Here is a 27,568-nt window from a genome sequence, read left to right on the forward strand (position 1 = left end):
AGATCCTTTTTTAGCTCCAGATAATAGGTACTTGTGTTTTTAGGACATCAGAATCTAAATTTTATCTCCTTTATCAGTGTGAAATTTTAAGTGGCTATGACATGCAGTGAAAATACATCCGATGCATCCAGTAAGCTGCCATGATGGTTGTTATAATATAACAATATGTAATAAGCAACATATATAACAATCACATACAATGAATTTATGATAATTTGTCTCCTACACATATTTGGTCCCATTACAACCATTTTCCATTCATCATCATGTTGCTTCTACAACAGACTTGAGGTCATATTCTACTCTCAGTTCTACTATGTAAGTCTTGACTGACTCTAATGAAGCATGCCTTTTTTAGTTATTAATTATGGGTCATAATATTTTATTTTTTATTTTTCAGAGCTATTAGAGTAATAATGCTGGTATCTCCAAAATATGAGTCATAAAATATTGAATTAAAATATATTCCAGATCAATAATTTGTCTGGTAAATGACATCTTTGCCAGCTATATTTTCTGAATTTCAATAAAAAGAATTTCAAATGTAGAACTTGAAAACATACCTTCTAGATTTTGAAATTTCATTAGAGTGTTGGTATAAAACTCAAGTTTCTGAAAGTCCTAGACTGTTTTCCTTAATTAAGGATCAAGTTGACATGTATTTGTGTGTCATATCTTGTCTACAGAGACATATAGACAAATCTTCAGTACTTAAGAAATAATTTACAATATGCAGATAAATTATTCAATCTCATCCAAAAGATAATGTCCCAGTTAAGGCAAACACTAGTAGAAGCTGAAATAAATAATTTAGGATGTCAAAAGCTACTTTACGTAACTTGTCTGAATGTGGTATTTGCCAAATTCTGACCACAGTTACATATTAATCACAGTAAGAGCTGCACAGAGTAAATAATAGCTTGACTGTGATTACATTATTCTAGTAATTACTGATGACTCTGCATGGGTAACAGAGTCTAATGATTATTTTTTCCTTACTGCAAAAGTGTTGTTATATTTAAAGACTTTATACTTTTCCCTTTTTGTTAGTGTTATCTAGGATTTATATTATTTCAGTAGATGATATCACTTCATATTAAATGCCATTGATCTACATAACTGAACATTTAAATAGACCAAGTTACCCAAAGCTGTGTTTTCACTGACAATCTACTATTCATTCTATGTTCTTTGATTATACAGAATAGGGCTCATCAAACATTATTGGTAATCAAAGATAAAAGAAAAGACTCAGGTTCTTTCAGAAAATAATATATCTGTGTGTGACTTTGTTAAAGAAAATACATCTTCCAGACACTCCATTTAGTTCCACTTATAGTTTTTTTTATATATATTTATCATCAATTCTTAGGAGGCAGTGAGGGAATTACTTTAGCCCCTTTTTTCAATCCTTTTTGATCCTTACCATCAAGATCTCTTTTGTTTTATTTTTCTACTTGCCCCCTTGAACTTGCAACTTCAACAGAACTGAACACCTCTATATGTAACTTTAACAAAAATTTAACCCTGCAGTTCTCTATACTTTCCATTCACTCAATCTATCAAAGAAAAAAAATAAGAGTGAGAAAGACACAAAAGCATCCTGTCCCCCAGGAAGACATCGCTGAAAGCAAAGGTCAAGACGGGAGTTCAAAGTGGTGCTTTATTTTCCTCTCCAGTGGAGTTAGCCCAACTGTTTCTGTCATACCTTCTCCTATAGGACCTGGAGATTTTTGCTTTTCAATATTTATTCAGAATAATACTATAAAACAGGGGCGGGCAAACTTTTTGGCCTGAAGGTTTTGGAAATTGTATGGAGGGCCAGTTAGGGGAGGCTGTGCCCCCGCTCCCTATTCATGCCCCCCATTGCTTCTCATCCCGATTCCCCCCCCACACTCCCTGTCCCCTGACCACCCCCAGAACTCCTGCCCCTGACTACCCCCCACCGCCCCATCCAACCTCCCCTCCTTCCTGACTGCTCCCCCCCGGGACCCCGTCCCCATTCAAACACCCCCCCATGTTCCCCACCCTCTGACCACCATCCCAAACTCCTCTGCCCTCTATCTAACCACCCCCCTGCTCCCTGCCCCCTTACCGCACAGCACAGGGCACCCGTGGCTGGCAGCGCTACAGCTGTGCTGCCCAGAGAGTTGCGCCAGCGTAGTGTAGTAAATTGCTCTCCGTAACTGCTACCAGTAGCACATTCCTACGTGGAGCAGTTTAATACACTACACCGGCAGCATGGCGTGCTGAGGCTGCGGGGAGAGGGGGAACAGCGGAGGGAGGGCCAGGGGCAAGGCTCCTGCGCCAGGAGCTCAGGGGCCGGGCAGGAGGGTCCCGTGGGCCGGATGTGGCCCGCGGGCCGTAGTTTGCCCACCTCTGCTTTAAAAGTATAAAATACCACAGTTTTAACATGTTAAAATAAATACTGAAAGGCAAAACAAAGCCCAAATCTAGAAGGAAAATGCTTTAAGACTTGAAAGGCTGCCATAACAAAGATAGAGAAAAGTTGTTCTCTGTTGCCACAAACGGCAGAGCAAGAGGCAATGGATTCAAACTACAGCATAGCAGATTTAGATTAAATCTCAGGAAAAACTTCCTAACTGTAAGACCAGTAGGACAATGGAACAGACTAGGGAGGTTGTGGAAGCTCCTTCCCTGGAGGTTTTCAAAAGGAGGCTGGATAGCCATCTGTCTTGGATGGTTTAGACACAACAAATCCTGCAACTTCGCAAGGGTCATCTAGTGTAACCCCCTGCCGTTCCTTCTGACCCTATGGTTCTAAGGCAGTGCTGAGTTAGCCACAAATCTACACAAACTGTTTGCTTTTGTTTCTTGTCATCTCTGCCACAAGGCTATATTGCTACCCTTTCACACAGTATCTGGAAAAGGGAAATGTGGATTATATTAAGCCACTATCTTCAATGTTTCCCAAATGTTTACCATATACTCGACCAATCAGTTATTCTCTAGAGAGACTCAGCTTTCATTTAAAATACAACAAAAATGTGAAGTGAATAAAACCAATGAGTTTGCAGAGATATCTGAAGTGTTAACTGCCCCATTCATTGCAATGGCTGCTCAGTCAGTCCCCTTACTTTAAAACTTCCATACTGTTAACTATCTCAGTGCTCATATTAAAACAAGTAATTATCATACTATGAAGCATTTTCCTTGGGGGTATGTATGAAGAACTAGATACTACAGTAATAGGCCACACTATAAAATCCCTAAAATGCCATGGAAGATGATGTGTAGGTTATTAACAGCACATAGTAGAGGACATGAGAGGAGGGTAATTATTGGTTTCATTTTCATGAAGGGGGATCAGTTTTCAAAAGTACGAATCACAACTTTATTAATATTCACCATTTTATTTTTAATTTGAAAACTGATGTATCCAGTAATACCAGGGTACAAATATAGAAGAATGACAGAGTAGGTGGCAATGGGGGGGAAGGGGGCACTATACATGAAAGAAGCCATCGAATCAAATAAAGTAAAAACCTTAAATAAACCAAACTGTACCACAGAATCTCTATGGATAGAAATTCCATGCTTGAAAAATGAGAGTATAGCAGTAAAAATATACTACCAACCACCTGACCCCGGTGGTGACAGTGACTGGGAAATACTAAGGGAGATCAGAGAGGTTACAAAGGCAGAAAACACATAATTAATGGGCTATTTCAACTATCCTCATATTGACAATGTGTCACCTCAGGAAGGGATGCAGAGATAAAATTTCTAGACATCTATAAATTACTGCTTCTTGGAGCCCAGAAGGGGAGAAACAATTCTTGATTTTGTCCTAAATGGCATCCAGATGGTGAATATTGCTGAACCATTCCTTAATAGTAACCATAACAAAATTAAATTTAACATCCTTGTAGGAGGGAAAGAAACCCAAAGAAACAGTAGCATTTAACTTCAAAAAGAAGAAGAACAGAAAAAAATGAGGAACTAGATAAATAGAAATCAAAAGCATGAAATGCCTACAAACTGCATGGATACTATTCAAAAACACCATACCAGAGGCTCAAACTAAATGTATATGACAAATTAGAAAAACCAAGCATAAAACGCACACACACCCACACTAGTAAGAGGACCAAAAAAATGCCACCCTGCCTAAACAACAGAATAAAAGAAGTGGTCAGTGGCAAAAAGACATCTTTTAAAAGCTAGAAGTCAGATCCCACTGAGGGAAATAGAAGGGAACATAGACTTTGCAAGTCAAGTGCAAAAGTATAATAAGGCAGGCCAACATAGTTTGAAGAGGAACTAGCTAAGGACACAGAAAGTAACAAAAGTAACCCCTTTTTTTGTTTTAAAGTACCTCAAAAGCAGGAACACTGCCCAATCAGAAGGGGTACTGGACGACTGAGCTACTAAAGGAGCACTCAAGGAACACAAGGCTGTTGCAAAGAAGCTAAATGAATTCTTTGCATTGGTCTTCACTGCAGAGGATATGGAGGAGATCGACAGACCCAAGCCATTCTTTGTAGGTGATAAAGGTTGAGGAACTGTCCCAGACTGAGATGTCAGTAGAAAAGGTTTGGGAACAAACTAATTAAACAGTAATAAGTCACTAGGAACAACTCAAATATGAAATTGCAGAACTACTAATGGTGGACTGTAACCTATCACTTAAATCAGACTCTGTACCAAATGACTGGAGGACAGATAATGCAATGCCTATATTTTAAAAAGGCTCCACAGGCCATCCTGGCAATTATAGGCCAGTAACTATAACTTTAACTTTAGTGCCAGGCAAACTGGTTGGAACTATAGTAAAGAAAAAAATTATCAGACATAGAAAAACACAATATTTTGGCAAAGAGTCAACATGGTTTTAATAATGGGAAATTATGCCTCACCAACGTATTAGAATTATTTGAGGGAGTCAAAAATCATATGGATCAGTACTTGGTGTTTCAGAAAGTCTTTGACAAGATCCCTCACCAAAGGCTCTTAAGCAAAGTAAGCATTCATGGAATAACAGGGAAAATCCTCTCATGGATCAGTAACAGGGCAAAGACAGGAAACAAAAGGTAGTAATAAATGGCTTCACAACAGTAAGAGATAAATAGCAGGATCCCCAGAGGATCAGTACCAGCACCTTTGCTATTCATGAAAGATCTGGAAAACAGTGTGAACAGTGAGGTGTCAAAATTTGCTGATATACAACATTACTCAAGATAGTTAAGTCCAAAGTTGATGTACAAGAGTTACAAAGCGATCTCATTAAACTGGGTGACTTGGCAACAAAATGTGTTGAGAAGTTCAAAGTAATGTACATTAGAAATAAGAATCCCCATTATGCATTCAAAAGAATGGGATTCAATTTAGCTGTTACCGCTCAAGAAAGATCTTGAAGTCATGGTGGTTAGTTTTCCAGAAACATCCACTCAATGTGCAGTGTCAGTCAAAAAAAAGCTAACAAAATGTTAGGAACTCTTTGGAAAGGGATAGACACTAAGGCAGTAAATATAATGCCACTATATAAATCCATGATATGTCATCTCCTTGAATACTGTGAACAGTTCCAGTCACCCCCATCTCAATATATATATATATATAAGAAATGGAAAAGATACACAAAAAGGACAACAAAAATTATTAGATATATGGAACAGCTTTCACATGATTAGAGATTAAAAAGACTGGAACTGTTCAGTTTAGAGAAAAGATGACTAAGGAGGAATATGATAGAGGTGTATAAAAGTATGAATGTTAGGGATAAAGTAGACAGAGAAGTGTTATTTACTCCATCACATGAACTAGGGGTCACCCAATGGAATTAATAGGTAGCAGGTTTAAAAGGATCATAAAAAAAAGTTCTTCGCACAATGCAGTGAACCTGTGGAACTCATTGCCATGGGATGATGTGAAGGCTAAAAGTATAACTGGATTAAAAAAAGAATTAAATACATTCACGGAGGTCCATCAATGGCTGTTAGGCAAGATAATCAGAGATGCAACCTGATGCTCCCGGTGTCCCTAAACCTTTTACTGCCAGAAGCTGGGACTAGACGACAGGTGATGGATTACTCCAAATTGCCCTGTTCTGTTTATTCCCTCTAAAGCATCCGGCACCAGCCATTGCTAGAGACCAGATACTGGACTGGATGAAGCATTAGTATGACGCAGTATGGCCATTCTTATGTTATGTAAAATTAGCAGTATTTACACACTGAGTTTCAAACTTTTTTTTCAGCCAAACGCAGTTCAGAAATAGGTTAGTATTTTTCTTTGAACTTTAAAACAAAACAAACAAACAAAACATTTGGCTTTTACAAACAAATGTAACATTAGCCCAAATGGAGAATATTTTGGAAAGCTATGAGAGTGAAAAAAAATCTTAGCTGTAGTATTCACTACCAAGCAAATGGTACAATAATTTGGCATTGCGTACCAGTTTTGTACAAATTACATCTACAAAATAAATTAAGGATCACTAAACTAAAAGTCAATTATTGCATCTAATATTGTAATGTAATGCAACTTCAGTGTTAAATACTACTGCATTCATTTTTAAGATAAAGAGCTGCAGTATACATGCCACAATTCTTTAATGTTATGTGATCATGTAATGAAAGACCTGAACATTATCTCCCATCATAAAAAGGGTGAAGTTAAAGGTGCCTTAAATCTGTAATTCCTGATTTTGGGGATAAAAATAAAAAAAATTACTATTATGCTAATTAACATTTTTGTACTGTGTGCAATATAATGAACCTGATTCTTCTCTCGCACCAGTCACTGCAGCCATGCCAAAGTGAAAGCAAAGTCAGGCCCAGATAGATTTACAGTAGCTTACTTTCTGATGTGTGATTTGTTTCATGAGTTATGGGATGACACACACAGGCGTGTTGTGACAAGTCATTCCTATACAACATCTGGATCACAGTTTCCTCTTACAGAAGATGACATAAAAGGTTATCCTAAGAGAGTAGATCAATCATTTTATTCTAGCTTCACTACTAAGAAATAAATGTTTCAACGCAAGATATCTCTATACAACTACAAAGGAGGCTGTTGACATAATAGCTGAAGTTAAGGTGTTATAGGCTGTCTTCAAGTGCAGTTTCATATCACTATCCTTCCTTTGTGGTTTGATGCAGAAGTGTGTGATTAAAAAGGATTTGAATCCACAATTTGGTCCCAGATTATTATTTTTTTAAACAGTGAAGCTTGTCTTTCCTTTGAGTTTCTATTTCACCTTTTGGCCTTCAGAAGAGAGCCCTCATTCACAGATAAGCCCTTTTAATAAAAAAGGTACATGGTTTCTATTCTATTCCATATTATGAATATGATTCTCCCTCTATTTCACAGAGACACAAATGAAAATGACTAAGGACTATGCGAACAAGCCATGAAAGATGTTTCTGTCAAAATGGAAAGCATTTACTTAAATTCAGCTCCACAGATATCAGTTTGGATATGAAATTTCATCTATCTTGTCCATTAGTCACAAACCAGAAATGGCATAATTAGTTAAGGGTTCAACCCAAGGAAATGGTATGTTGCTATCTAGAGCACCTTATTTTGAAATGCATACACTTTTCAGTCACAGTAACTTAGAGATATGAAGTTATCTAGCTATTCAGAAGGCCTGATTAGCAGTAGGGGTACAGGATCTGATTAAATCAAAACAAACTTATGACATGTCTCTTCTTCAACTCCACTCTCTCGTGTGAATGGAGAGTGAGGATGGAGATAGACATTTGGCTTTTTGGCTAAATGGCTGCAACACCACTATAATCTTGTAATTTTAAAATAGCAAAATTCCTTGAGGCACCCTGCCCTGGCAGCAGTGAAATGGAGGAGGCAAAGGCCACCCCACACTGTTACTGGCCTTTTCCCCTTGAAAAGTTTGAATCCAAAGGATCCTGCAAGTCCCATGCTTAGTCTGTGTATTTAAACCATAGGCTCTACCATGGCTCTTATTATTCTAACTAAAGCCTGCAACCCAAGCTACTAACTAACTGAGAGACCTAAGCAAGGCTTGCAACTCCATCAGAGCTGATGCACAAAGGCACTTCCATGATATAGATATTAAATTTCACACAACAAACTACATTACAAGAATACTATTGAGATTTCAAAATAAAGCAATCCCATTCCACGCTAGGTCTAGCTCTTGTTCCCACTTCATTCTAATCAGGTAGCTTCCTCCTTTACACTGTCTGGACACCAACACTGGGGCCCTTGAGAACATAGGAGAAACCACTCCCTGCTCCCATTTCTGGTGTCTAGCCCCAATCTGGCCCTCAGCAGCCCAGAATCAGCAGATGGAATCTTGAGATATTTTAGCTGTAAAGCCATATCTAAATGTACATGTGCAAGGTGTGATTCTCTGAAGGCTTATAACGTGGCCAAATTTAGGCAGATTTTCACAGTGATAACCAACGTCACAACCCTAACAAAAAACAAAAAAACCTATCAAATTACAAGTCGCTGCTCCAGAGCACGGAGTGCTACAGCTTTTCAAAGAAAAAGTCATCTGATTTTTTTTTTAACATGGGGAAAACAATGAATTACTCACTAGTCTCATTCTCAGAAATGGCTGACCCATTTTGGTTGAAATTTTCTAAAGCATACAACCCAAGGCCGATACCCAGCATGGAAAACGTCAGCTTGAATGGTTAACATTTGTCAATGTTTTAAGCATTACACGTTCTGATAATGGGAAATGCTAGGCTACGTTAGCAGGTGATGCTACCAGCCCTTCCTATAGTAATAAATATATTTTTAAAGGAATAACAAATCACTAAATGAAAAAGCAGAAATTCAGGCACAGCTACTAGAAATATCCCTCAATAAAATGACTAGATGATAATAACCTTTAATCTTCCCATATTTTCCTGCCATTTTAACTTCAGTTTTTACACCATTGCTTCTTCCACTCCATGGCTAACATGCATTTCATAGGAATCATAGGACTGGAAGGGACCTTGACAGCTCATCTAGTCCAGTACCCTGCACGTGTAACACCGACAGACCCCAGTCGTCAGTGAGCAGTATTGAACCAGGGAACCTCTAGACCTTAGTGCATGAACCTCCACTGCATGAGCTAAAAGCCAACTTCCTGTTAGCTAAGGCTATACAGCAAACTTATTAATCTCTCTCTAAGTGGTCTCGGTGCTATTAGATGGGACAGAACACCATACCCAGGAGGTATGTGGGTTACACATGTAAGGACTAAGTATTATCTAGACCATTCCTGACAGGTGTTTGTCTAACCTGCTCTTAAAAATCTCCAATGATGGAGATTCCACAACCTCCCTAGGCAATTTATTCCAGTGCTTAACCACCCTGACCATTAGGAAGTTTTTCCTAATGTCCAACCTAAACCTCCCTTGCTGCAATTTAAGCTCATTGCTTCTTGTCCTATCCTCAGAGGTTAAGAAAAACAATTTTCCTCCCTCCTCCTTGTAACAACCTTTTACGTTCTTGAAAACAGTTATGTCCCCTCTTAGTCTTCTCTTTTCCAGACTAAACAAACCCATTTTTTTTTCAATATTTCCTCATAGGTCATGTTTTCTAGACATTTTTGTTGCTTTTAAGAAAGGAGCAGAAAAGAAAGTGCAGCATTTGGGCAGAATAAGTTATGAAATATCTCAAATAGAGCAACACAGTTGCCTGCTTCTTGATTTAATTGACCTTGTTTCAACCAAGAATCAGTTGCAAAAAACAAGATTGAAAAACATTATGCCGTGTGATAGTGTCTCAGCCAACTGCATTTTTATGGTAATTTGAGGATAAAAGTATATGTGGTAATTATACCATGGAACAACTCCCCTGCTCCCTGTCTGATAAAAAAGGTTGTGTAAAATGGGGCAATGTGCTACGGAATTTTCAGGAGTAAGTAGGGTTTGAACCATAATTCTGCCTTGCTTGAGCACCACTTCTCTCCTAGAAACTTGTGTGTGAGACCGGGAAACTGTCCTGTTTGCCCAAAGCCAGTTTACCACTCATCCTTCCAGTTCCTTTGGAGTATCTGACCTTGTTTTAAATGGGGGATTGTTTGTCTCAAAAGGTTATAACCAGGGTAACCTGTTGAGCAGACTCTGAAATCTGTGTTCAGAGATGGGCATCTTTTCGCTCCTTTGACTATTTGAAGATTTGAGTTGTCCCTAGAATCTTCTAGATAACTGAGGGGTTTTACTGGATATAAAGACCACCTGATAATATTGGCACTCATTTCTCCTGAAGAAAATATGACTTTTTTGTTCAATTGCACTTTCTATACAAAATATATTTATTTATTAACAGATTTAGTTATTTGAGGCATCACACAATTTCCTTTTGAAACCACATGGAGATAAAATATTTCTGTACACTGCACAAAGGTACTACACTGTGTTCATCAAGTTGTTCGTATTCCAGATGAGTTGTGATTGAAATTTAGGGAGAACATATTAGAAAGGACCCCCTGGTGAGACATGCTGCTGGTGTGTTCTGTTTACTCACTGAACTGAAATATATGATATTTCAAGATAATCTTTGAAGACACAGGAATTTCTTCTTTACCTTAGAGTTCTGGAAATATTAGAGAATAGAACCTTTAACTAAAAGAGAACTCAGATCAAAGGCAAACATGATAAAATTAAACGAAGAATATCTATAAACTCTCCTCATAATAAAATACCACCACCTAATTCTTTTTATCAGTAGATCCCAATGCACTTTACAAATGGAGGCAAGCATCATCATCCCCATTTTATAGATGGGGAAATGGAGGCAGAAAGTGGTGACACGAGTTGCCCAAAGTCAACCAACAGACCAGTGGCCAAGTTGGGAATAGAACCACAGTCTACTGTCATAATTGGGGCCTAGCTGACCTACTCCTGCTGTGAGCCAAACTCTGGTAAAGTAGGCAGAAGTTTATAAAATGACTCAGTCAACTGCAACAACAAATGTTGATAGGAAAAGATGAAAAAGGTAGACAAAAAGGCTGAATTAGTCCAATCAAAAAGGCCTACTGTTACATCATGCATGGTAAACAAGAAAAGGGTGGAACCAGAAATTAATGAACCAAAATTGGTATTTTGGGAATTAGGCCTAATTGGTGTACAAAACAATGAGAGGATAGACTATTTGTCCCATCACTCATTTTTGGGGTCCTCAAAACAAACAAACAAACAAACAAGAAAACACTTTGTGGAGAAAAAGCTCGCTGCCTCGATGATGGCTGACTGAAAGACAGGGAAGAAGTAAGCATCACCATTATGGCTAAAACAAACATGATCTTCTGGGACCCGAGACCTTCTTTCCTAATTCTAAGAGATATCCTGACCAGACTGGGCCAAGGATGAAGCCAGATGACATTGCTACCTGGACACAAACCTATGTGTCCTCCTCCTTTCCCACCTTATTTCTTCTCTTTCCTATCCCTCTCCTTTTGTCTAATAAGAGTCTGGCTTAGCTGGCCAAGACTGCATATTTTGCAACACTGATGAACTGAAAGAAGTAGCTCAAAGCGGGGCCCTAACCAGCCCAATGCTGATACAAGTTTGTGAAGTCTCAGAGTGGCTGATAAAACAATGTGCCATGCCTGTGTTTTTCCAGCAGTGAGGTTGCAAGTGAGAATCAACACCAGAGATAAAAGCAGCATTTTCTATCTTTGCTGTTCTTTTGTTTACCTTTTTGTGTGTGTTTCTTTTGTTGAGTCTTCTAGGAACTTGAATTGAACTTTAACAACAACAGTTCCAGACCATCAACTAATTTCTTCTCTTTTCTCCAAAAGTGACAGTTATCATCATCTTTAATATCATGTAAGAGACCATCAAACATGTTTTCCCCCTTCCCCCCCCCAGCCCCCAAAGACTCTCTACAGCTAAAGGGAAAGGGAACATGGGATCTTGTTAAAATAAAAGCCTCACTTAATACTTTACATTTCAAATGCTTTAAGCTGTTTCCCCTTCTTTTTCTGTAGCTTTAATAAAAGGTTAAAAAGAGGTTTAATGGTCTGCCATGTCGCTAAGCAGGATGAAGTCTCTGTATACCAGACTGCAAACCTTGTTTAAAACTGTTTAATATTGGACAGTTTCAGGGTCATGTTAACACCTTTGACTCTTTGGCCTCATACATTCCACCTAAGTTAATACAACAGGTCTCTTGAGTCCCTGTCTAGTACTCTTCCATTAGGTCACTGCCTCTGCCTCTAGGTAAATGAACTGTGTCACCTTAATAGATATTATTTTGATTTTCTTTTTGAATATGAACACACTGATTCATTTATTATAACCCTACTGGATTCAAATTCTGGTTGTAACAGAATCTTGAGCTACTACCTAACCTAATGATCCTATGCCATCTTTTATTATGTAGTTTCTATAGGCATCATAGTTTGAACCACATCCCAAAAAGGACCTTGTCTTTGAGCATTCATGACTCCTGTCAGAGTTCCCTCCCCACTCTGAACTCTAGGGTACAGATGTGGGGACCTGCATGAAAGACGCCCTAAGCTTATTCTTACTAGCTTAGGGTAAAACTTCCCCAAGTCACAAACTCTTTGCCATTGGAGGGTACGCTGCCATCACCAAGTGGTTTAACAAAGAATCAGGGAAAGGACCACTTGGAGTTCCTATTCCCCCAAAATATCCCCCCAAGCCGTTACACCCCCTTTCCTGGGGAGGCATGAGAATAATATCCTAACCAATTGGTTACAAAGCGATCACAGACCCAAACCCCTGGGTCTTAGGACCATAGAGAAATCAGTCAGGCTCTTAAAAAAACAGAACTTTATTAGAAAGAAAAAAGGTAAAAGAAGCACCACTGTAAAATTAGAAGGGAAGCTAATCTCACAGGGCAATCAGATATAAAACACAGAGGATTTTCCTCTGGGCAAAAACTTTAAAGTTACAAAAAGAAAACCAGGAATACACCTTCTTCTCAGCACAGAGAAAATCATAAGCCAAAACAAAAGTAAACTAACGCTTTTCCTTGCTAGTACTTACTAATTCTAATGGAGTTGGATTGCTTGCTTTCTTGATCTCTCTCTGGCAAGCACACAGAACAGACAGACAAAAACCTTCCCCCGCCCCTAGATTTGAAAGTATCTTGTCCCCTTACTGGTCCTTTTGGTCAGGTGCCAGCCAGGTTACCTGAGCTTCTTAACCCTTTACAGGTAAAAGGATATTGTGCCTCTGGTCAGGAGGGACTTTATAGTACTGTATACAGGAAGGTTGTTACTCTTCCCTTTATATTTATGGCAACTCCAATCAGTGTAAACAACTGGGGGCGGGGAGAGCGGGGAGGAGAATTCTGAAGGGAATTATGTATACATGTTAGCATATGCATTTGTTCCAACAAATAGTTCTATTTATTACAATTTTCTGAAGGGGGGGAAAGAATCCATTTAAGAGAAGGAATAAAACCAAAGCAATTTCAAAGACAGGAAAAAAACATGCTTACATGTTTCCTACCCTGAGGGGGTTTCTGTCTTCCTGATCCTCACTTTTTCTGGCTAAATTCTAACTGGGTAATTTATTTTCAAAAATTCCTCTGTGGTAGTTTTTGTTGGTTATATTTTCTTCTACACTTTCTGCCCTTAAATTGTTGTGTTGTGTTTTTGTTATTATTTTAATACTGCAGTCTTCTACCCAACTGATGGCTGCTTTTTAGCAATGGGTGGAAGATAGGTATGTGTAGTTTTTAAGTGTGTAAAGCACTATGGGATACTTGGATGAAAAGTAAAGTATTAATCACCACCAATAAACTGCCCACCAACAAAGTGAGTTATATACTGATTATATTAAACTATAAGGATGAGTCAACATTTCATCTAAGTGTAGAGAACAAATCTACCAAAGAAAGATGTAAGGGTGGATTTCTGTGGACTTACCATGAGCTTTATACTGTCAGTGTAGCCTAGACAATTTGTGCCTGATATACCTCACATTTGTGCTGGTGTCAGGAATAACATTCTCCACTGAACTCCAGAGAAGAGTTACACTAGCATAAAAATTAAGTCAGAGGAGAATCAGACCCCTTAAAGAGCTATAATACCTTCTACAAAAAAACCCTATAATCCACAGATCTTTTAAGATACACACACACAGGGTACACTTAAGAACATAAGAACAGCCATACTAGGTCAGACCGAAGGTCCTTCTATCCCAGTATCCTGCCCTCCGACAGTGCCCAATGCCTGGTGCCCCGGAGGGAATGTACAGAACAGGTCAAGTGATCCATCCCGTTGCCCATTCCCAGCTTTTGGCAAATAGAGGCTAGGGATACCATCTCTCTCCATCCTGGGTAATAGCCATTGATGGACCTATCCTCCATGAACTTTTCTAGTTCCTTTTTGAACCCTGTTAAAGTTTTGGCCTTCACAACATCCTTTGGCGAGGAGTTTCACAGATTGGCAGTGCCTTGTGTGAAGAAATGCTTCCTTTTGTTTGTTTTAAACCTGATGCATATTAATATCGTTTGGGGACCCCTAGTTCTTGTGTTATGGGAAGTAGTAAATAACACTTCCTTATTTATTTTCTCCACACCAGTCATGGCTTTATAGACCTCTGCAATATCCCCCCCTTTAATTCATCTCTTTTCCAAGCTGAAAAGCCCCAGTCTTATTAGTCTCTCCTCAGATGGCAGCCGTTTCATACCCCTAATCATTTTTGTTGCCCTTTTCTGAACCTTTTCCAATTCCAATATATCTTTTTTTGAGATGCGGTGACTACATCTGCACACAGTATTCAAGATGTGGGCATAACATGAATTTATATAGAGGCAATATGATATTTTCTGTCTTATTATCTGTCCCTTTCTTAGTGATTCCCAACATTCTGTTCCCTTTTTAGACTGCTGCTGCACAATGAGTGGACATTTTCAGAGAACTATCCACAGTGACTCCAAGATCTCTTTCTTGAGTGGTAACAGCTAATTTAGACCCCATCATTTTATATGTGTAGTTAGGATTATGTTTTCCAATGTGCATTACTTTGCATTTATCAACACTGAATTTCATCTGCCATTTTGTTGCCCAGTCACCCAGTTTTGTGAAATCCTTTTGAAGCTCTTCGCAGTCTGCTTGGGACTTAGCTATCTTGAGTAATTTTGTATTATCTGCACATTTTGCCACCTCACTGGTTACCCCTTTTTCCAGACCATTTATGAATATGTTAAATAGGACTGGGCCCAGTATGGACCCCCTGAGGGACACCACTATTTACCTCTCTCCATTCTGAAAACTGCCCATTTATTCCAACCCTTTGTTTCCTATCTTTTAAACCAGTTACCAATCCATAAGAGGACCTTCCCTCTTATCCCATGACAGCTTACTTTATTTAAGAGGCTTTGGTGAGGGACCTTGTGAAAGACTTTCTGAAAATCTAACTACACTATATCCCCTGGATCCCCCTTGTCCACATTCTTGTTGAACCCCTCAAAGAATTATAGTAGATTAGCGAGGCATGATTTCCATTCTCAAAAATCATGTTGACTCTTCCCCAGCAAATTATGTTCATCTATGTGTCTGACAATTTTGTTCTTTACTATAGTTTCAAGCAGTTTACCAAGTACTGAAATCAGGCTTACTGGCCTGTAATTGCCAGGATACCCTCTGGAGCCCTTTTTAAAAATTGCATCACATTAGCTATCCTCCAGTCATTTGGTACAGAAGCTGATTTAAATGATAGATTACAGGCTACAGTTCGTAGTTCTGCAATTTCACATTTGAATTCCTTCAGAACTCTTGGGTGAATAACATCTGTTTCTGGTGACTTATTACTGTTTAGTTTATCAATTTGTTCCAAAACCCCCTCTAATTACACCTCCATCTGCAACAGTTCCTCAGATTTGTCAACTAATAAGAATGGCTCAAGTTGGGGAATCTCCCTCACATCCTCAGCCATGAAGACCGATGCAAAGAATTTATTTAGTTTCTCCGCAATTGCCTTATCATCCTTGAGTGCTCCTTTAGCATCTCTGTGATCCAGTGGACCCACTGGTTGTTTAGCAGGCTTCCTGCTTCTGACATACTTAAACATTTTTTTTGCTATTACTTTGAATCTTTGGCTAGCTGTTCTTCACATTCTTTTTGGCCTTCCTAATTATATTTTTACAAATCATTTGCAGAGCTTATGCTCCTTTCTATTTTCCTCAATAGGATTAAACTTCCACTTTTTAAAGGATGCCTTTTTGCTTCTCACTGCCTCTTTTACTTTGTTGTTTAGCCATAGTGGCACGTTTTTGGATCTCTATGTTTTCTTAATTTGGGGTATACATTTTAGTTGAGCCTCTATTATGGTGTCTTTAAAAAGTTTCCATGCAGCTTGGCAGGGATTTCACTTTTGGCACTGTACCTTTAAATTTCTGTTTCACTAACTTCCTCATTTTTGTGTCGTTCCCCTTTCTGAAATAAAATGTGACAGTGTTGGGCTGCTGTGGTGCTTACCCCAACACAAGGATGTTAAATTTAATTATATTATGGTCTCTATTACCAAGCGGCCCAGCTATATTCACCTCTTGGACCAGATCCTGTGCTCTACTTAGGACTAAATCAAGAATTGTCTCTCCTATTGCGTGCTCCAAGAAGCAGCCATTTAAGGTGTCAAAAAACTTTATCTCTGCTTCCCATCCTGAGGTGACATGTACCCAGTCAATATGGAGATAGTGGAAATTCCCCATTATTATTGAGTTTTTTATTTTAATAGCCTCTTCTCTACACCATCGTTTCATCCAAGCATTGAGACCCTGCAGTTCTGCCTGTCTAACTGGCCCCACACGTGGAAATGGAAGCATTTCAGAGAATGCTACCATAGAGGTCCTGGATTTCAATCTCTTACATTGCAGCCTAAATTTGGCCTCCAGGACTTCTCTCCTATCCTTCCCTATGTCAATGGTACCTACATGTACCATAACCACCGGCCTCCCCAGCACTACCTATAAGCCTATCTTGATGTCTCGAGAGATCCGCAACATTCACATCAGGCAGGCAAGTCACAATGCGGTTCTCCTTGTCATTGCAAACCCAGCTATCTATGTTTCTAATGATCGAATCACACCTTACTAATACCTGTCTCTTCCTAATAACTGGAGGTCCCTCCTTTGGAGAGGTATCCTCAGTACAAGAGGATACGACATCATCAACTGGAAGGAGGGTCCCAACTATGGGATCTTTTCCCTCTGCTCCAGTTGGATGTTCTCCTTCCCTGAGACTTTCATCCTCCTCAACAGCACAGACCAGGGGTGGAACCATTCCACTGTGTCCCGGAAAGTCTCATCTATATACCACTGTCTCCCTTAGCTCCTCCTATTCAACCACTCTGGTCTCCAAATCCCATACACGGTCTCTGAAGGCCAGAAACACCTTTCACTGAATGCACACATAGGCCACCTGACCACAGGGCAGGTAATCATACATGCTACATTGTGTGCAATAAACTGGTTAGCCCCCACTCTGTTTCTGGACTTCTGCCTTCATTATCTTTTAATTCCTGAAGCTCATTCTTTTGTTGTTCTTTTGTTTTTATCAGGGGGTGTTTTGGGCTTTAAGTTTAAAGTAGCTTAAGGAATGTTAAGTGTATCTAGCCCCCACTCCCACTTCCCCCTGTAAATGCCTTGCAAAACTCCCGTTAGATGCTCCTGTTTGCTAGCAATTCAAACAAAGTGGGCAGGTGTGACAGAATGTACCTGTGTCCAGACCCTACACACTACTGTAATAATATTTGTACAAAGTATGCCGTGTAAGGTGTGATTTGAAATTCATAATTTGCTGGTCATTATTGTCCTAATAAAATGTGTCTGGAAACATTGTATGTGAAGTTATAAGATTCCAGTGTATGGTGTTCTTAACACGTTTCAAACTAAGGTTGGCAAACAGATATGTCACAAACAAAGGAATGTGTTCTCTGCTTAATTTGCACTTACGCAGTAAACGGTCAGCAAGCAGGAATGGAAACAAAAGAAGCTTCAACAGTTGAGGAAAAGCAGCAGGAAACATCCTTCCCTATACCGCCCCCATCCCTTGAAAAACATTTCCAACTGAGATTCAGGAGACAGACACTATAAAAAAGGAGGGGCAAACACTCCAAGACATCCCCCCTCCCCACCCATTGCAGTCACAGCACCAGAAGGGACAAAGGAAGCATTCGTTGAACACTGGGCGAAGGGGTCATGACCTAAGAAGTTTGGTCAGTAAGACTGCTGAATTGTGGTGAGAAAACTTTGCTTTGAATTTAACATAGTTTGTTAAGTTAGGCACTAGTAGCATTATCTTTAGTTTCTTGTAACCATTTCTGACTTTTATTCCTAATTGCTTTTAGTTACTTAATCTCTCTCGTTGTAGTTAATAAACTTGTTTTATTCTTTTATCTCATACAGTGTGTTTAAATTGAAGTGTTAGGGAAACTCCATTTAGGGTGGCAGGTTATGTGCATATTATTTCTATTAAAGCAATAATGGACTTTATATGAACTTATATAGTCCAGGAGAGGGCTGGGCAGTACAGAACATACATTTCTGGGGGAAAATCTAAGACTGAGAGTGTTGGGGTCACCCTGCAGTATAGCTAAGCCTGGTAAGAGATAAAGGGTGGCTGGCTGGCTGCAGCACATGCAGACACAGCTGGGAGTGACTTGATTGCTGGAGGCTGTTTGTGAGCAGTCAGGGCTGGAAGCTACAGCAGCCAAGTGTTGTAAAGGGTGTCCCAAGTTAGAGGGCAGGGGTAATACAGCTACTTGTTAGTCTAGATTGTACCCTGGGTATGTCACAGCAGGGTATTACAATAATCACTCACAAAGAGGAATTGTGGACTTAATTCTCCATATTCTAGCCTAGAAAGGTGTGTTGCTACATTCATGTTTTTCAGCACACTCTAATTTTAATATTACAACTATTCAGATGAAGTTATAGAAGAAAATTGGTATAGTATGGCTTACAAATTCAATGAGCTATTAAATGTGCAACAATAATTAGGTTACCAATTGAGAATACTGTGTCAGAGGAACAAAAACACATAATTAACTTAATTACTAACACAGACATCATCCACAGGTGTATCCATGGAGTGTCTCCTTTCATCCAATTATTAAATAACAACCTCCTAAGTAAAATGAAGAATCCAGCCAAGAAAAAAGGTGATTTGGCAGTTAATGTATTAGTTGGTCTGTCAGTCTGCTAAGTCATAAACACAAATTTAGAACCAGTTCAGTGTTGGCACTGTAACTTACCCTTAAGCTACCCCTTTGAGTATAGTCCTTATTAAGAAGCCACCTTTTGCTAAAAGATACCAGAGTTACCCCTAGAGTTAGTAAAATACACTGAAAAAGTTATATAAATGCATGAGTGAGATATTATGCAAAAATATTTGCCATTTGATGAATTATGTATCCGATAAATATTTGCTCAAAGCTGCACACATACAAAAAAACTGAATTGATTATTCAGTTAAAGTGCTCAATTTCACTGTGTAACCTATTTGATAAATAGTATTTAACAGTTTTTATTACCACAGTTATTTCCTCTTTAAAGTATGATGGCGAGGGGTGGGGGCGAAATGTGGGTACACCGCTGTGGTGCTTGCAAGTGCTTACTTTTTATATATATATTTATGTTATAGCAAGAGATGTAACAGCCCATTTCTCGTCTTTATTGTGAACACTTTGAGTACTGGACATAAGTGGAAACTATAGGAATCTTTTTTGGAAAAATTAGGATTTCACAACAACTTAGTATGCATCCGATGAAGTGAGCTGTAGCTCACGAAAGCTTATGCTCAAATAAATTGGTTAGTCTCTAAGGTGCCACAAGTACTCCTTTTCTTTTTGCGAATACAGACTAACACGGCTGTTACTCTGAAACATAACAACTTAGCTTAAGTTCAGTCAACCTGCAACTTCGTATAGTGTCAATTAAAGTTTCAGTGACATTCATGAACATTTTGGACTAAGCTGGATTCAGTTTTTGGCAAACCCCCATCATCCAACAGTCCTAGAATCTCTCATTTATCTTCTGTTGTCCTTAGGGAATGTGAAGAGAGATAAAAGAGAGGATTTGGCCTGCATAAGCTTTCCTTTATCTTCCCAATCTTCAGTTCCCAAGAAATCCTCACAAAGGATCCCTGCTAATAAATAAATAAAAATAAGTGGGAGGAGAGTGTTTGTTTATATTTTATTTGGAAACAGAATAATACCTTTGGATTTGGCCAATTTTCTCTCTTTTTCTCCAATTCAAGAAATGTAAAACCATATGAAACTAATTATATGTATGTATTTAAAGGAGGCCTCATGGTCCTACCACATCCTGCCCCAAGAAAAAGAACAGTGAACCTGGGTCATCCTGACCTGACTAGAAAAGCTGCAGGGAGCAACCAATCAGAGCACAGCAGGCTTAGTTAAAAGGGGCTGAGCAAACCAGTTCCTGAGTAGCAAAGAAGGGTGTTCTGGTCAAAGGTAGAGTCCTGCGCAGACACAAAATTAATATCTGAGGATGTGGATATCCATAGATATAAATCATATATCTGCAGAGCTGCAGGGCTCTACCGGGACTGCAGCGGCAAAAGCAGCAATAGGTCAGGCTGCCGCTTGCAGGAGCCAGTGTCCCGCACGGGCAGCTCCTCTGGCCTCGCTGTACCTCCCCCAGCCCAACCCACTAGGGTGGGCACCAGGCTCACTGGTAGCTGTCTCTAGTCACACTAGTGTGTGCAGTGGCTTGAACGCTCCCAGACAGGAGTCCCTTCCATGCAGCGGTCTGAGTCTCCTGTTCGAGGGACAGCTGCCATTGATCCTGGTGCCTCCCTCCGTGGGCGGGGCTGAGGGCCATACAGCCACACTGGAGGAGCTGCCCTGCAGGGCACTGGCTCCTGTGACTGGCTGCTTTTGCCTCTGCATTTCCTGATAGAGCCCTGCAGCTCCACAGATACAAAATTTATATCCACAGATATAAATTGGATATCTGTGTAGGGCTTTAGTCACAGGAGCCTGAGAGATAACCAGAAGTTGTGTTCTGGTTGCATTTTGCTTTCTGCAAGGAGAGAGCAGACATGAGAATTTTAACCCTGAAGTGCTGTGTGACACAGAAGAGACCCAGTGGGAAGAAGCCCAGGAGAAACAGTAGCAGCTAATTGATGGAGTTAAAGGGAGCTGTGTGTGACTGCTGTTCATAGTGTCCCTGGGTTGGGACCCACAGTAGTGGGTGGGCCTGGGTCCCCCCCACTGGCCACTGGGGCAGTGGCCTAAGCCCCAAGAAAGGGATAAGACTATTTGCTAGAAGCCTGACAAAGGGGCTGGAATTCAAACAGCCCAGAGACAAGGCTCATGTGTTGAATTTTGCTACCCTGGAAGGGGACTGAATTCAAGGGGCAACCTGACTGGAGAGCTGGGACAGTGAGAACCAGTGAAGCCAGAGTCATGAGGGAGAAAGCCCTGAGGGGCAATTCAGTGGTGAGCTGGAGCCGGTTCGCACCGGTTCGCTAGAACCGGTTGTTCCACAAGGGACAACCGGTTCTAAGTGGGCTTCTAAATTTAACCGGCCAAAAGTGGTGCCTTAGGCGCTGACTCCATGGGTGTTCCAGCCCTGGAGCACCCAAGGGAAAAATCTGGTGGGTGCAGAGCACCCACCGGCAGCTCCCCGCCCCGGCCCCAGTTCACCTCCGCTGCGCCACCTCCCCCTCCCCTGAATGCGCCGCCCCGCTCTGCTTCTCCACCCCCCCCCAGGCTTTCCGCAAATCAGCTGTTCGTGCGGGAAGCTGGGGGAGGTTGAAAAGCAGGCTGCAGCTTCCCGCTCAGGCCCAGGGATGCGTAGGTGAGCTGGGGTGGGGGTGTGTGAGGAAGGCCACCCGCGCCACAGCAGGTAACCCGGGGTGGGGGTGGGGGGTGGCATGCAGGGGAACTGCTCCTTGCCCCAGCTCACCTCCACCACCCTCGGCCTGAGCGTGAAGCCGCTGCCTGCTTCTCAGCCCTCCCAGGCTTCCCGCTGAACAGCTGATTTGCGGAAAGCCTGGGGAGGGGGGCGCGGAGAAGCAGAGCGGGGCAGTGCGTTCAGCGGAGGAGGCAGAGCGGAGGTGAGGTGATCTGGGGCCGGGTGCGGGGTGGGGAGTTGCCGGTGGGTGCTCTGCACCCACCAAATTTTCCCCGTGTGTGCTCCAGCCCCAGAGCACCCAGGGGGTCGGTGCCTAAGGTGCCACTTTTGATCTGATCAGTGGGGGAGCGGCCGCTCCACCTGGTCCCCCGCTAGCTACACTCTCCAGCCCCTAGAAGCCGGAGGGATCTGCCGGATGCTTCCTGGGAGCTACCCCAGGTAAGCACCTCCGGGACTCCTCACCTCACCCCCCGGCAGATGCCTCTGGCTCTTGGGGTGGGGTGGGCACCCACTACGGTGGCCCATGAGACCCTCCTTCCCAGTTCTGGGGGCAGTCAGGGGACAGGATAGGGGGGTGGATGGGGCAGAGGTCCAGGGGGGCATCAAGGAACGCAGGGGGATTGGATGGGCCAGGAGTCCCGGGGGGGTGCGGGTGTACAATGACCCCCTTGTGGGGTGAGGAGGGAACCCATTAAGATTTTGGCAGCTCATCACTGGGGCAATTGTCTATAACAGGGCAGGGATGGACTTAAAATTAGCCAAGAAAGGGCTGAGAACTGAGCCTAAAAACACTAACAAGGGTACAGTGATTGGCCCTTTTGGACCTTTGTAACCCCAGAAGGGATTCATCCATTGACAACTGTGTGACTGAACCTCAGGGCTCAGCCACTGAAGACCTGCTTGATGAGGTCAACAACATACAAGGGGTGCCAACAGAAAAAGAAAACTAGCACCACACCCAGCCAACAGGAGACACTCACGAGAGGTGAGTGCACCATGTCACAATAACAAGAGTCCTGTGATTCAACATCACCGTTTCATTCAGCTCTAAAACTCTTTTCCAACAATTACTTATGTTACCAGAAGCAAATATTCCAAAAGGTATGTGCAGGAACAGGAAGCAGCTATTTACTACCATTAATCTCTAGAATTTCTAGTTCTACTATCTGATTGCCCTCATAACTTTCATTTTTATGGCCTTAAATCTAATAGAGGAATGTATTGGAAAGTAGACTGATAATACTGAAGAATGCAACCCATTGGGTTTTGAGGGAGATTTCTGAATCTATATAGTCAAGAGTGGTTCTAATATATAGGAGTGTTCCTCTCTCAGTTAAATCTGCCTCTTGATATTGAGCATGGCAGGAGTGGAAAGAGCTTTCGATCCCCTGAGGTGTTTCCCTAAATATCTTTTTTCCAAGTGTGTTTTTTTTTTTAAAACTTCTCAAGGCTTCCTACCATTGATGGGTCACCCGCTCCTACTCAGTCATCAATCACAGAGCCTCCATTTGCTCTCATGCATTGACAGGCGTGACTTCTTCATTCATACATCAGAAGACAGACAGCTAAGAAGCCTTTATCATTTCTTCTAGAGCAGGAGCTGGATTAAAGTACTCTGCGGGTTTACTTGGCAAGATTAAAGTTTTCCACAGGTCAGTTCCAGCCCATGTGTTATATGATTGACATTACTGTTGAAAATTAAATATTGCCCTACATTTCCACTAGATTACCAAATACAGGACGTAGTTTCCTGACAGCTGGGGGTCACACAGAAGCTCAATCACTGTACTGCTTTTTCTGCTCTCACTGGGCAAAAAAGTATTTTCAGCCAAATTTTGCTGTGTTTAATAAACAACAAAACTGAATCTAGCAGCTGAATCAAAGTTGTCCAAAGCCATCCAATACCGCAGTGCTATTTCTCTGTTCCTCATACTTAATTTATTACTATAGTTTATTATTTTTAAAATCAAAGATCACTACTCACCTGGTTACTTCCTAAAAGTGCAGTACATTCCCATTAGATATCCTAATATTAGACATGCTGGAAAAATTATATGGTAGAAGAAGGAAACAAGATTTTTTATCGCCCAAGATTCAAAAGGTGACATTCTGGAGTTTTGTAAAAATTATTTATGTTGGTTAAGAAATATGCATTTAAGCAAGCCCATACTGAGTGCAGCACAATACCTTTACATTGTTTCAAGTAAACAAGCCAAGGGCTGAGTCCTACTCAGGTAGCTGCCTGTGCAATGGGTACTTCAGCAGGATGGGTGAGGGCAAGAAATTCTCTTCAGTAGAAGCTGCTTCAGCTCAAATGTTGAAGCAATCCTCATGTGCCCAGGTGGGGAAAGGACAAGAGGATTCTGTGACCCACCCCCAACCCTTCCATATACAGGGTACCATGCTGACAAACCTCTGAGACTGGACAGTGCACAATCCCTGTTTATTCTTTTATATCCTCTCTCTGTGGCACTGCAGAATGACATTGATTCTGCGTCAGGGTGTGCTTCTCAGCAACAAAGGTGGGAGCTGGACTTGCTCCTCTAAGCCTTTCGCAATACAGCCTTTACTTTTGTACCTCAACATTTGTCAAACAGAATTATTAGCCAATGACAAGACCTATATTGTTTCCAGAATTCTAAGATGTAGCTTTCTAAAGAAAAAGCTGAGCTTTCTATTATTTTTTTGTCAGCTGAAGTTAATCGGGCCTATTTTATTTAGATTATCCATTGTTTGTTCAGCAACAACAACTCTTGCTGCTGCAGAAAATACATAGAGAGATGCCCTTCAGAGAAGGCACTACATTCTAAAAGACAGAGACATGGAAGAAAACAGAATATTTTAGAGGGTTTTTTTTTTTCATTCTGTCTCTCCCCCACTGATTTTTCCTTAAGCACAGATTTTGAACCCCTTACTCACTGGTGAGCACTTATAAACCCAAGTAGTCCCATTGACTCCAATGGGATCAGTCATGTTAAAAAAAAAAAAAAAGAACAAAAACCCTATATGCCAATCCATTAGTACTGTGTTGCTTAACTATCACAATGCCTTCTGCCTCAGTCTACCTATGAAATAACATATATGGATTCTTGTCCATATCTATTGAATATTTTCATACACGATTAAAATTGTTTTATATCATTGCTTCCCTCTCCCCTGTAAATAGAAAAGAATGGTGATAAAAGGCTTGACATGCTTTCCCCATGGAAAAGATGTTTCTATCAAGCAGATGGGTGGATATTCCTCAATCTTTCTAATAAGAATTAATGGAAATTAAAAAAGGATTTATTGACTGATGGCAGATGGCTGGAGGATTTTGTGGAGGTGCAACTTGTGTAAATTACAGCAACAGCACACTCAACCTCTTTCTGTGGACAAAAGGTTAGTTCTGCATTAAATTAGGAATGTTCTGCTTGATTAAATGTTAAGAAGAAAACAACAGTTTTGTTCTACCTTGTCAGATATCAGCATGCAAGATCCACCCCATCCCTTGATCATGATATTTAACTACCTATTTAGCTTCTCAGGAATTAGTACTGCTCAACTCTCTCTCATACTTAACAGCCTTTAGGTTCAGGCCTACCACAACTGCTTTGTAGAGCAGGAGTGTTCTATATTCTGAACTTCTTCTTCTTTCCCCACAAGCCACACCCTCCCCACATCTCTGCCCACGGCTCCCATTCCGTTCTGCTATACCAGTCCATTCCTCTCCCTCCCTTGCTTTGGAAACACACAGCCCAAGCAGAGAATCAAGTTTGTTGCTCTCCAATATCTGAACATTCTCCTGATCCTCTTTGCTCTGGCTTTGTGAGTCACATTGAGTCTGGGTGGACTCATAAGTGAGTGCACACTGAGACAGGGAAATGGGCTGGCAATCTGAAGGTGTGCAACACTCCAATTACTGGCAGGCTTATAAGGAAATAAGGCACAGGGAGTAAAAACAGGTCAAACTAATTCCCACATTGCTTTCAGCATGGCATAAATCTCCCTCAAGCCTCTGGCTGAGTCTTGGGAGTTCTGTAAATAGCACTGTCATGCTGGGCTGAATATACCAGATACGGAGACAACTGAGATGCAGAATTTAGGGTGCTACTCCCCTTGTGGCTGCACTGATGTTAGGTCAAAGCCCAATGTGTCCTTCAGTCAGAGCAGCTGCTGCACTGCCAGGAAATTTTAATTTGTTTTTGGACAACTGTTCTTGAAGCTTGGTTATTTGCATTTCTGTGGTCTTTCCACAACCCCCACATACTGGTAGTCATGACCCCAGAATCCATGTACCTCCTGCCCAAAGGCACCCCATGAGATAGGTCCTCCCACAACTCCTGTGGTGAAACAGGCCAATCTGGGATCTACTCAACTACTTCTCAAATGAAGCAAATGGCACCAGTAGCAACCCTTGCCTCATCGGGAGGGAACCCCCCAACTGTGGAGGCAGAGGAGAGAGACCCAGGTCAGGCTGGCCTTCCTTCTGAACAATGTATAGACCCAGCAGCTGGAATCGGCACTCCATCCCTTACTCTGGGAAATCAACCTTCCTGCTACTGCTGGCTAAAGGTTGTTGGTCCTGAAACTCAAGTATTAGCAGCCTATCTTGTAGTACTGTACCACTGTACTGTACATGTGGGGTTCAAACCATGCTGATGATTCTTGATGGGTGTCAGTTGCACATAATAGGACTTGTTTGTTTGTTCCTTTTTCCATGTTTAAACATAGGAAATTACACACAAAGTATATAACAAAGTTATTTAGGTTAGGAAGTCAAGCACTCAAAAGTTAGGAAAACCAGATTTAAAGTTGTCTGTGAAGCATTAATTCTGATCACTTATGCAAATGTATTATGAAACAGACTTTAGTTATAACCTATTTTTCCCACTTTTTCAGTGCACAATTTGACACATGAGGGGGAAGAATTAAGACTGTGTGAGCAACCATAAATCTAGCATTTCCTAACTTTCAGGTTTTTGACTTCACAAGAATGTTTTATTTTAACTTAGATTTTTTTGTCTGTAATTATATTATAAACATTCAGAGCATGGTTGTCTTCATCTCTTTTATTAAATGCCGAGTTCTACTGTTGCCATGATATAACTAATGCTGAAGAAGAAGAAAAAAAGCCTGCCTTCTAACAAACTTGCCCCAGAGTGCATGCCAAATTCACAGGGTAGCACTCTCTCTCTGACACCCCCCCCCCCCAACCATTTAAAAAAAATAAAGCAGTAACAGTGGTTGTGAAGGTTTTACCTTTGTTTCAGTTTTTTAAAATAAAACAGGTTACTCTCCTTCTCCATACCCACTGCAAGAACATCAGGCTTCCAAACTCATCACCCAAACACAAATAAGGGTATGTCTATACTGAAATTGCAGATGTGATAGTATACCCTGTGCTAGTTTTAATCTAGCTAGAGAAGTTAAATCCAGCAGTGAAGATGCAGTGATGCAGGCTGTGCAAGCCCACCCAGAACCCTGGGTAGATACTCATATTGCTAGCCTACACTAAGATCCATGACACTTTGTATTTACTGCTATTTTAGTGTGGTCCTGTTTCTATGAGCTGCAATCATACTTGCAATTGCTGTGTAGACATACCCTAAATCTCTTAAACCATCACAAGGGTGTCATGAGCCTACAGGAAATCAGCCACTGGATGAAGGACAGCTGGCTCAAACTATAGGTAGGGTAGACTTAAGAGATGTCTACCCTAAGGAAGAGGGAAACACTTAGTGCAGACGTTGTCTTCCTCTTCCATCAAAGT

At 41.0% G+C, this 27,568-nt stretch overlaps 1 protein-coding gene and 1 long non-coding RNA gene across 4 annotated transcripts in view; one reads left to right on the top strand and one right to left on the bottom strand.

Moving 5' to 3' along the window:
* FSTL5 (follistatin like 5) overlaps positions 1 to 27,568 on the bottom strand; it is a 540,589-nt gene that overhangs the window by 234,425 nt on the left and 278,596 nt on the right. The window lies entirely within an intron of this gene.
* On the top strand, positions 18,065 to 25,192 carry LOC122465691. Its single transcript, XR_006290699.1, has 3 exons — positions 18,065 to 18,172; positions 23,345 to 23,468; positions 24,983 to 25,192. It is a non-coding gene; the product is annotated as an uncharacterized LOC122465691 (long non-coding RNA).

The sequence above is a fragment of the Chelonia mydas genome, chromosome 4 (genome assembly GCF_015237465.2).
Source record: "Chelonia mydas isolate rCheMyd1 chromosome 4, rCheMyd1.pri.v2, whole genome shotgun sequence".
NCBI lineage: Eukaryota > Metazoa > Chordata > Testudines > Cheloniidae > Chelonia > Chelonia mydas.